The 8309-nt window shown below is 39.6% G+C and overlaps 1 long non-coding RNA gene across 2 annotated transcripts; it reads left to right on the top strand.

The window, feature by feature from the left end:
- The first annotated feature begins 5796 nt into the window (after positions 1-5796).
- LOC309497799 lies at positions 5797-6986 on the top strand. 2 transcript variants are annotated; one of them, XR_014205717.1, is made up of 3 exons: positions 5797-5837; positions 5947-6140; positions 6931-6986. It is a non-coding gene; the product is annotated as an uncharacterized lncRNA (long non-coding RNA). The 2 variants fall into 2 exon arrangements; XR_014205718.1 differs by lacking the exon at positions 6931-6986 and adding an exon at positions 6511-6623.
- Positions 6987-8309: the final 1323 nt, after the last annotated feature.

The following is an 8309-nucleotide window of genomic DNA, read 5'->3' as shown; positions in this document are numbered from 1 at the left end:
GAACTAGAACGGGGGAACATTTTAAAAACAACAGGACCTTCAAGAAACCCTTAACCAATATAGAAGAAGGAGGGGCCTGGCTCAGGCTGATTTTCAGGAGTTGCAAATGTCCTCCCTGTCATGAACCATGTCCACCCTGTCATGTGACAGGGTGGACATTTTTTGGCTAAAGTTAGTATTTAATGAGCACATGGTGTACAGCAGTTAGCAAAGTGATTCACTGTTGAAGCTGACTGTGCACTGTTTGAAATATATATTTAGAATTTCTGAAAAGTTTTTATATTAATTAATATTTCACAATGACAGGGTGGACATGTTAAGCTTGACAACAGGCAACTACAAACACAATATGATGAAAATTAGGAAATATAAGTGTAGATACTTATTGTGTGTGTTGCAGATGTTTTAACCTCCACTGAAGAAAGACCAAATGGGGGAGGGGATGGCACTGAGTACATCAGTTGGTTTCTTAAATGGGCGTTTACCCCATAATGACAGGGGTGGACAGCAATTTCAGGGACATATGCAAACTGCTTAATATTATTATGAAAATAAAATATAAATATACTTTGTTTTATTAAATAACTTGCTGAGGACAATAAGTACATTAAAAAAGTATTTTAATTTTATGTCATTTAACCACTTTTTACACTCCCTGAAGTTAGCTGAGCAGCGTGTGGGACATGCCAAAATCACATACATCCAATCAAAGAAAATGGTATAAAAACAGAAAAACACATTTCAAGAGGCGTATCATTGTACTTGTATGTGTGTAAGTGTTTGGCCATTTATAATAAAACCTCAGAATTTCATTATTTTGCATTATGTTCATGATGACTGAGCGATTCTGATGAGGACACCAAAGGCACTTTATAGTGATATTGACTAAGAAATACATTCTCTTGTCGTCACATCTTACATATCGTATATTTATTTACTACTATTTATCTACTTATTTATTTACAATTACTTATCTACTTTTGTAACCACCACATGTCCATTTGGGCTGAAGGTCGAGACAGAACCAAACCAAAGCTGGACTGTAACCTACTGGCCTATATGACTGACGACGACACACATGCATTATATTGCATTGCATATAATGTGTGCTGGTGAACTAGTATCAAATTAAGAAACCCCAAGAAAACAGCAAGTAAAAAATAAAAATAAACCCATAGGAACATTGTGTACAATTAAGATAGGCTACTTAATATATTATTCCAATATCTAAATATGATACTAAATCCCACAGGGAAAAGGGCTTCTATTTGTGACGTGCTGTCTTTGCATTTGAACATTGCACATTTTAAACAGGACACGCATTAGCTGAATAAATGTTAGCCAATACTAACATATTTATAGAAAACAGTTGACAATGAATAGACAGGAGTCCTATAATAGCATTAACGAATCACTTATTCTTAAAACATTATCAAGTATAAGTTAGATGAATCCGACATATAATGAGAGGTGTGTTAACAGTAAACCGTCCGTCATTTAACACATTTTAAAAACACGGATAGATAATACAAAATGCTTTCTGACATATTGACAGAAAAAACAAAACAAGCAAGAACAAAATTTTAACTCAGCCCGTCAATTTTCTTTTTACAATTATCTTCTCTCTCTGTGTGCGCGCGTCTTTGTTTGTGAGAGAGTACTCGCGCAGCACTGAGACAATGGTACTTTTTAATCCATAAGTAACTAACGTGCTAGTTTTCATACAAAATAAATATGTAACATAATTAGGTACTTTAGTTATTATTAACACAGTAATGTAACACATGCAGGCTACGTTTCTCAACACTGAGAATGAATAAATAAACATCTGTTTCTCCACCCAGACAGCACGTTCAGTCTTACCAACGTTGCAATTGGAGGGCACCAGCGGCAAAGTATCGGAAGAGGTTTTTCCCCCTGCACACCAAAAAAACTTAGTGCACACTCCGGAGATCGGCGGAGGAACCGTGAAGAACCATTTTGCCAATCCCACTTATTTTTTTTCACAAATGCTGCTGCCAACTAGATCTACGCAACCGTTGGTCCACATCAAGCTGGCGGTGTAAGCGCGAAGTAGAGTTTGTGTAAAATCCGTATGCCACAATTTATATGATGATAATACCCAACAAACATGAGACGTCCAAAACAGGTTCAGAAAAAAAAGATATAAAAACGTATGCAATTAAAACGACAAAATGAGTTCTGATTCAAAAAACGTAAACATCACGTATTTTTTGTGAGAAATTTATGAATTTTCAAGCGCGGGCCAAAATCTACTGCATCTCTTTTGAGTAGAATTTGCAAATGAAACAGTGACTACGTTTACATGGAGCCAATAACCCGTTCAAAACCGGGATATTAGCAATAACCCGGTCGCGCACGGCCATGTAAACACCGGCAAAAACCCGGATATGCTCATATCCCGGTTTTTAAAAACCCGGATATGATCCCTGGGGTACCCCTTTTCTAACCCGAATATTTGGTCATGTAAACGCGTATCGGCATATCCCCATCAAAAGGAACATTGATTTGTGTTCTGCGCATGTTCTATTCGCAAGGAATCTTGGTCTTTTGAGTAGAGACGGCGCATACAAAAACCCGCGTGCAGTATACCGGAAGTAAACAAGAAGTAGAGGTAAACATGGCGAGACGCAGCACAGCACCACACTTTTGGAGCGAGGAGGAAAGCGCAAACAAAGGCGATCGCTATCTGCCCCAAACTATTCATTATCCGCGTGCTGCTGCTGTTGTTGTTGTCTTTGGATACAGGAAGAAGAATCGGAAAGAAGAATCTTAAGGTTGTCCGTACGTCCAGACGCTAACCGTGCGTCGCCGTTTACATCGGGATATTGCCAATTGATTACAAATTCCATGTATACAGGAGTAACTCTCTCTGCTCACGCATGTAAACGGGTTATTCCGAATGTTTCAGAAACCCAAATAGTGACCTTAACCCGACCATAAGCCGAATTTTAACAGCTTGTAAACGTAGTCATTGACCAAATTCAAGTGTGATTTACAAAAGTAAATATTGGCATTTTTTTTAGATGGTGCTCGATGCAGAGCCAAAAGGGAGGAGCTAGAGCTCGAGCTCCCCCTTTTCTGGAGCTCCAGCTCCACCTCGCTAGATTTAGTGTCCCCTCTATAGTAAAATGCATCAGGTCCCTAAACTCAAGCAGACACAGTGTACTGCACAGGTCCACAGCGCATACCATAGTTTAATGTTCCAGATACGATTTTTGAGTTTATATTAGTAGTGTGATCAGTAAGCCAAGGTTTTCTGTCTTTCCAAGAGACCGCAGTTAATATTCAAGAAGAGGCGCCGGGACTGGAGGACTGGAGGCTTTCCTGACTGTAAGCTATTTAAGACGCAGACCAAGAACACACTGACACACACACTCGCAAACTCACACACAAAGACACAGAGAGCACAGCACAGTTCTATGCAAAGTGGGGAATGACAGAAAAAGTTTGAGAACCACTGATGTGGAGTGACACTGGGTTAGCTCTGTTATTTTGACCTGGGTTAAGATGAGTTGCTGCTGATAGAAATGTGTGGCAATTACTCAGCCCACTGACATTAGTTTATCTAATTGTGATAAACTTGACTTACTGTTCACTCCAATAATTTAGTTTTTCTGTATTTTCTAGTGACACCGGATAATAACGAAGGCCTGTGGGCTTTGCAGCAGAGCCTCCACGCCACCCTCTTCCAGCGCTCCTTCAGAGGACTAACGATAGTAAGATATTTTACATGTAATGTATGATACTGCACTTCTTACTCAGAACATCAGACTGAGGTAGTAAAAGTATGAATTTCAGAGTAATTCAATAGCAAATGAATTAGGGCCAGATTTTAAAATCAAGCTGGATCTTGGCCATTTGAGGCCAGTCAGCAGGAGGAAACCTACACCAATATGCAAGGAAAGCAGAAACCGAACTGTGTGTAACCAGCATTAATGTGTTTTTCCATTAAAGTGATTACATCAGTGAATGAGGACCTTCTTCTTACTGAATGTAAGTTTCCGTTAAATATGTGATGCATTGGGTCTTTAAACTTATGGCTGTAAGCGCACTTGAAAAGCTTGAGAGCAAAAAGCTTAGTTCCTGTTTGGCAGTTTCACCATCCAATTTTATCATTTCATAGTGACAACCATTAATTGGCAGCAGGAAGCCGAATATGAAGGGCTGGGCTCTCCTGAACGTAAGCTATTTAGCATGCAGATGGAGAACACACTGAGACACGCACACACACACACACACACACACACACACACACACCTATACAAAATGGGGAATGACAAAAATGACAGAAAAAGTTTGGGAACCACTGCTGTGGGGTCACTCGTTTAGCTCTGTTAGTTGGACCTGGGAGATGCTGTTCTTTGTGTAACGGGCCTTTTTCTGTAGTGCCACAAGATGATTGGCAGCAAGACACACCCCGTGATGAAGGGATGTGCTCTCCTGAATGTAAGTTAATTAACACGCAGACAAAGAACAGAGTCTGTAAAACCACTTTGTAAGCAATTAAAGCTGTGTCACACACAGACACTCAATGTGGTTACATGACCAGTCCAGTCTAGTCTAGTCATCTAGTCTGTTCTCCTGCAATCACACTAGCTGTCTTAGTCTAAAACTACATACAGTCAAGTTAGTTTGACCCGAGAGCATGGTGGCTAGCTAGCAGGTATCTTTAGATTAAAGACAATGTTTCTACTACTAGGCTGAGACAGAGATTGCACTTGGTCGTCACTAGAGTAGCTGGTTTTAAGGGTAGGAAGAAAAGTCTCTCTCTCTCTCAGTGGCGGTTCTACATTGAATTACACCCAGGGCGAGACCCCCCCCCCCCCCCCATAAGAAATTGTTCTTACCCCATTGGCAGATCATGTTTTGCTTGTTTTAAGCAAAAACTCAATTTTTATTTATTTCCCCAGAAAACAAGACTTAATACCTTATGTCATTTTACTACTTTAGTAAAATAACGTTATGCATCTTTATTTAAGAAATGTTTGATATTGGACTGGAAACAAGACAAAAATACTAAGTAAGAAAAGCATTTTTTGCAGTGTAATAACTGAACTTGTAACAGTTTTGTTGCAAAGCACAATATTATGGTGAAATTAGATCTCGTGTTTGAGTTAAAACCGAATTATTGTTAAGCATAGCAAGAATCATAGTAAAAAGGCTAACAAATAAGAGTTATACCCACCAATTAATATTGCCCCTTCATTCATGACATGGATCATACAGAGAAAACATAGTTGCATACCTTTATCTTTCGCTCGTTTCTAAATTGGGCACCTGATGGCTTTGACCTTTCTTGTCCATGATCCATCTCTTATTTGGCACGTACTCGACATCGACAATCAACAGATTTCCCCTGATCCCCCCCATACCAACTGTCACTCACGCTCACGAGTCACGACCAGAAGTCAAGACTAAACCAATTCACCTTGGTGGTGGTGACCAAGTAATCGTTTTGTATTACCTATTTTTATTAGCCATTCAGACAATTCAGAAAAACAAAAATGTGCAGGAAATATAGAGGCCTGTATTTATAATATTATGAATGAAATGTGCGTTATTTGGAAGAAAGTCGAGGTGTGACTGACTTAGATAACTATATGGACTATATGAGACAGAGTAGTCACTAGAGTAGCTGGCTGCCTGTTTCGGTTTTAATTTGGGTAGGAAGTCTCTCTCTCTCTCGCTCTCTCTCTCTGTCTGTCTCTCTCTCACAGTTTTATTAAAAAACAAGTATTTTTGTTAACACCTATATTTTTTTCTGTTTCTCACAGGTCAAAGATTTGCCAGATCAGCTCCTGCTGGATGCACAGGTATTTTGGGCAGGTTCTCTCTGCTGTTGTCAGTAAACTGTATTAAGAGCATTGCTTGTTAATTGTTTTTTGTATAATTTTGTATATTTTCTTCCTGTACTTTCCCCAGCTGTTGAAAGGCTCCTTTTGGAGCAGGTCGGAGAACTGCAGCTTAAAATGGATTACGTAATCAAACTACTTCAAAAAAATAATTCTGTTCCTCATGAAGATTTCAATTTGAACCTGCTACCACTGCTTACACTGCAAGACCTGGAGAATTTTGATGACCAACTTCGGACCGATAGCACCTTTACGAAGAAAGTGGTATGTCCCGTCTGTGTCTATCTCTAAAGCACAAATGCCCTGATTTATCGTCAGATAAGACACCTATATATAGAGTATAGATACTCTTCTGATCCCGTGAGGGAAATTTGGTCTCTGCATTTATCCCATCCATGATCAGTGAAACACACAGAGCACACAGTGAACACACAGTGAGGTGAAGCACACACTAACCCAGAGCAGTGAGCTGCCTGCTACAGCGGCGCTCGGGAAGCAGTGAGGGGTTACTGTAGGTGCCTTGCTCAAGGGCACTTCAGCCGTGGATGTGGGCATGGGAGAGCAGTGCTTCAAAGACAATGTAATTCAGCAGGTTGTGAAATGGGATTAGTCAAATTTATCTTTTACTTTACAGATAACTAAACTGTCATTGTCTGGTGGCAAGAACTTAAAGGAAACAGTTTGGAGAGTCTGCACAAAAATATTTGATCAGAATCTTTCATCCCAGCTGAACTTGTGCAGTTAGGGGTCAGAAGACAGGCCTTAAATCACGGCCTGTTCATCAGGTACTCCTGAGTAAGTCCTACAATGTGTTGAAGCAACATTCTGTCACTATTCAACCCATATGTGGTGTCTGTATTTATATCAGTTGTTCTCGATATTTATATACTGTCCTCACACTATTCTCAACCAAATGTTAATTTTTTTTTTGTAAAATGCTCTGACTTTTCTGAATTGTCTTTATAGAAACAATCAAACGAAGATATAGACTTTTGTGCTACTGTCTTATTTTTTCCCCCTGTTGCTTTATTTTTGTTTTATTTTTTTTGTTTAGATGCTGTGTTAAGAAATCCTGCCAAACAAAATTCCACTGAGGCTGACGTAGAGATGACCGTGAGAAACTGGCTGCGGCTGAGCAGGGGCGAGGAAGCATCTTAAGTGAAATAATTGATTGATTTTTATTTTAAACTGACTAACTATTTTGGAGGGAATTTCTTATTTTTGTTGTAGTTTTCAATGTGTGATTTGTGGAGTGTTAAAATAAATGATACTGCTTTTGCAAAAATAAAGTAAAAAACAATTTTTCAAGGTCATCTCCCGGTGCCCTCTTGTTTCTCCCGGAAAACTCCTCTAGCCTAATTTGCATGACCATCAAACTTAATTTTAAAATCACTGATCCATTCTTTTTTTCTATTAGACTGACATTTCCCAGGTTGTCAGATTGTGTATCAAATACACCCTACACATAAACAATCACTTACTTTCAATTTAAACTTTTTTTGTCATAAAACCTGGCAACTCAAAAGTAAGGAAGCGGCTGCAGACTGCGCTGGAGTCTTGCATGCAAGTGGGCTAGTTGCCTACTTCTCAACTAGCTCGTGTCAAATTGTTAGGGAAGAAATTTTATGATTAACACATCACATAAACTGTTATTGAGTGTTGTTGATACACAATAGGAAACTTGTGTCCTTGGAACACAATCTGACAGCAGTTAGCCTAAACAAATCAATAAGACCTAATATAACGGTGGGATCCTACTAGAGCGGCGAAAAGCATTCAGACGCCTCGCTCCCTTTGACTTAACACTGGAACAGCTGATTTTCAAGCATGCTGTGGCGTTTCCAGCGATGCAACCGAAAATCAGCTGTTCCAGTGTTAAGTCAATGGGAGAGCGAGGTGACCGAATGCTTTCCTCGCTCTAGTGGGATCGTGCCGCATAGGTCACAATAATTATTTCGGGTTTACGTTGGATCACGGTCGGCGATCATTTTGGGTTTACGTTCACTCATAACGGCACATTTCATCGTCAGTTGAAACGAAAGTGGCTAACTTCTGTCAACCTCATCTATAAGCAAGGGCAAAAATAAAGCAATTTCATTTGAATTAATATCATCATCAACTTTATTTCCAGACTCATGGTCAATATCGATTCTGTAATACAAAAATCGATTTTAAAATAGTTTAAAACAAATCGCAATACCTATCCAGATAGCAAGCACATTTGGGCCGATTCCGGCTGAATGCGCTACTGTCGGCTCAGTGTCGGCATCGGTGAAAAGATAATGGGCCAGAGTCGTGCCGACTGTGTACACAACACTTCTGGCTGACATACGGCTTTTTATGAAGGGCCAGTGTCTGCTAAAAGCAGTTGTACTCGGGCTGGCTCATATACAGCGTTTTATGAATGGGCCAGTGTCGGCTAAAAGCAGTTGT

The sequence above is a fragment of the Leuciscus leuciscus genome (assembly GCF_965113295.1).
Source record: "Leuciscus leuciscus genome assembly, chromosome: 4".
In the NCBI taxonomy this organism is placed as follows: Eukaryota; Metazoa; Chordata; class Actinopteri; order Cypriniformes; family Leuciscidae; genus Leuciscus; species Leuciscus leuciscus.
This window is presented reverse-complemented; position numbering and strand designations above follow the sequence as displayed.